Source organism: Mastacembelus armatus, unplaced genomic scaffold, assembly GCF_900324485.2.
Source record: "Mastacembelus armatus unplaced genomic scaffold, fMasArm1.2, whole genome shotgun sequence".
Taxonomy (NCBI): domain Eukaryota; kingdom Metazoa; phylum Chordata; class Actinopteri; order Synbranchiformes; family Mastacembelidae; genus Mastacembelus; species Mastacembelus armatus.
The window spans coordinates 123322-126962 of record NW_022872898.1 but is presented as its reverse complement, the minus strand read 5'-3'; the positions used below and the strand labels follow the sequence as shown (position 1 = coordinate 126962).

At 38.9% G+C, this 3641-nt stretch overlaps 1 non-coding gene across 1 annotated transcript; it reads left to right on the top strand.

Annotated features, from left to right (window-relative positions):
* Positions 1-1088: 1088 nt before the first annotated feature.
* On the top strand, positions 1089-1170 carry trnas-acu (transfer RNA serine (anticodon ACU)). Its single transcript has one exon. It is a non-coding gene; the product is annotated as a tRNA-Ser (tRNA).
* The last annotated feature ends 2471 nt before the right edge of the window (positions 1171-3641 follow it).

The window sequence follows — 3641 nt, the reverse complement described above, 5'->3', positions numbered from 1 at the left end:
AGGTTTCTGTCTCTGATCATGTGACCTAATGGACAAGGCATCTCACTTTAGATCAGAATATTGAGAGTTCAAATCCCTCTGTGGTTGGAGTTTGACTCCTGCTGGATGTGTTGTAGTTTTGTCAACTAATGACGTTCCTTAAGTTCCAAAGTCCCTGCTCTGCTTGTTTCCCCACTATCCCTACACGACCCACTGCTGATTACTTAGATCAGGTATGTTCAGCCAATCACAAGCTGGAACATACATTCTCAGAGTGGAAATGGTGGAAGACAAAACAAATTGGTACCTTCAAGAACACACCTGATCCAGGTAGTCAGCAGAGGTAAGGCAGGGATAGTTGGAGAACAATCAGGGCTTTGGCCCTCAGTGCCCACCTTTACATATACATATACATTACATTAAAATAAATGAAAAACACATTTGACCTCTAGCCCTTTTCACCACATATTACAATTCTACTCTACTTGAGTGTCTCTGGTTTCCCATCAGGGAAAAGTTGTAAATGAATTGCCTTTAATTGTTTCTGTATTTATGTCAGTGTATATTTATTCTTTAATATAAGTATGAGGCCATCCTGTTTTTTATTCATGTATTCATTGATTAAATAGAGTTTTGTTGGTATATGTAGATATTTCTTTACATCTTAAGTCATTTATGATCCTCCATATCCACTGTGCCCTCAGTTGCTCCTGGAAATAGGGGTAGAGCACAGAGACGATTGGATTCTACAATTACATTTCACACTTTAGACTTTTGTCAGATGCATTTCAGCTCAGTTCTAAAATTACAGACGTTTCAAAACAATGACCAGTATGGGGGCTGGAAACCATGACCTTGGTGTTATACAATCTATGTCGAGCAGTTAATATTAAGATTTCTGTCTTATGCAGGTCATAAAATTGATCATAGTTACAGGGCAGAGCTCAGTTTAACCTGAATTATTTTCATACGGTGGTTCCATGGTGACAGATTATGAATCAGTGCAGTAACATTAGACTGGAATTAGACAGAGTTACTGTGGCAGTAAACCTGGAAATTCTTCTGGTAATTCTGCACGGATCATCTACTTTAAACATCTGGAGCCCTGTGACGAGGTGACCGAGTGGTTAAGGTGATGGACTACTAATCCATTGTGCTCTGCACACGTGGGTTCGAATCCCATCCTTGTCGGGAATGCTCTTATTGGGCGTTCAAAGATTATTGATTATAAATGTGTTGTTACAAATCATTATAAATATAAGAATATAATAAAAGAATGTAATATACATGTTCTCCCCATCCTTGTGTGGCTTTACTCCAGGTACTTCAGTCCAAAAACATGCACGTTAGGTTGACTGGTGACCCTGAATTGTCTATAGGAGTGAGTGTATTTATCTGGAGGTATAACTGACATCAACAGCAGACAACATACTGACTTTATGTGGTCAGTCTACACCATTACCACTTTAATTTGAAAGTCAACTCAAGAGGGAAAGTATACACATCACTAACACTAGATGATGATTCCTAAGGGACACCTCATTGTTGAGGGGATTCAAATCTGCGCAGGGAGACCCCAATGCATTTCAAGTCCATTGCTTTAACCACTCAGCCACAACAATTTATACTGAAGCTTAATTTGCTGTATTTAAAACAGAAATATGTGTATTTGTTTTATTTTGAAAAGAAAAATTTCTCTGCACATAAGTGTAGGTTAAGGTGTGTTACTAGGTGTGGAAACTGTACAGCAATAATAGGAAGATATAGTAATTGGTCTATTTAGTACTGAGGAAGAACTAAAGACAAGAACCTAAATTCTGAATTAACACCAAATAGCATGGCTGAACTAGCTACAAAATGCCCACACAAACTTCTATGGACAACAAAAAGAAATAAAAGCTGATAATAAATGAATATGAATAAATAAACTTTTTAAATGTTTTTCTACATTGTTGCAGAGCTGCATGTATTTCTTTCTGTATTTGTGTGTATTAATGGAACAGGAAGTCCTAAACTCAGTCTAAAGCTGGACTGGTAAAGTGTTAGAGCCAGACAGAAGCAAATGATTCCCAGCAAAGACACATACAGCTACACTAACTTTGCACTAAATTTGCAGTTTCTTCTTCTTTAAGGAGATTATGTTTGACCTTTTCCGTAATTTGTCTAACACATGTATGCATAACCTTTTCCAATATTACCGTAGACTGTCAAAAAAAGCGTTTGTGGCATATGTCACAATTGGAAAAAAACTGCTTCAGGTTACCCAAGTGGACCCTGGTTACCTCAGTAGGTACAGCATGAGGCTTTTAATCTCAGGGTTGTGGGTTCAAATACCACATTAGGAAGTGTCATTATTAAATATACAGAGCTTTGCTTCAGTTACATCTTGCAATAAGCAGCATGATCCTGATGGTGCTGGTCAGCCAATGATAGAACAGTCAACAGCTCATGCTTTACTTAGAAAATCAAATGTCCCCATAAGCTTGTACTTCCATCCACCAGTTCATCCCAGTTTAATCCTCTTATTTTCTACCTTACTGTAATTTGTCTCAGACTCAAATGCATAACCTTTTCTAATATACATGGCTGTGTTTAATTGCAATGCTGTATTGGGCGAACCCCTAGATCTATTCCAAGTGTGAAGAAATCTGCTGAACGGATAGATTTTCCATTGGTGGAAAATGTCTATTCAATGCAGACAATACTGTTTCTTTACCTGTGGTGTTCAGTTGCAGAACTAATATTGATTTGACTTCAATCACTCAATTCAATTCAGTTCAATTCAATTCAGTTTTATTTGTATAGTGCCAAATCACAATACAATCATCTCAAGGCACTTTACAAAAAACAAAACAAAAAAAACAACAGACACAAATACCTTTTGAGCAAGCACTTGGTGACAGTGCAGTGGAAAACCTCCCTTTAACAGAAGAAAAAACCTGCAGCAAAACCAGGCTCAGTTTGGGCGACCACTCTTTTCATGGGCTAAAAAGAACACATGCTTCGAAAATGCTACCTCAGAAAACGAGGTCAGAGAAGAGGAGTAACACACTCACTGAAGGTGACTTTGGCTTTGTCCTCTACAAATAACTCTCATCAGCTGTTCTCTGTGCTCTTCAGAGAGTGTACCAGCAACTATGTGGAAGGATCCATGGGTTATTGTTGGGGTTATAAGGACAAAAGTTTAAAGGTTGCCATTGTGGAATTAGATCTGAAGACAGGGTGTTTATGTGAGAGGTCTGTTTCTCCAGCTGACCTCCATAACCTTATGATCCATGATGAACTGAAGTTTTATTGCACCCATGTATCCTGTGTCTGGTTTTGTTCCCCACTATACAAATAAAGGACTGCTAAGTGAAAAGAAGGAGAAGGGTGAAAGTCACATGGGGAGAGAAGAAAGTCTCTTCTCTCCATTTGCAACTGAGGCATTTCTCACTTGCAGACATATACTCGGTACAAAGTTGTCGTGTGTTTCATTGCCTTCAGGAAAAGAACCATGTCAGTGTAGCGTAAACCTGACATATTTATTGGTGTTTCCACCGGGTTTCCAATACGACAGTTTGGATGAAGAGGAGGACGAGGACGCCGTGAATCCGTGCACAGTCAGCCGTTAGACGGCTGGAGAAAATCCACCCACGTGAATTCGTTGGGAGGTCGGCAGG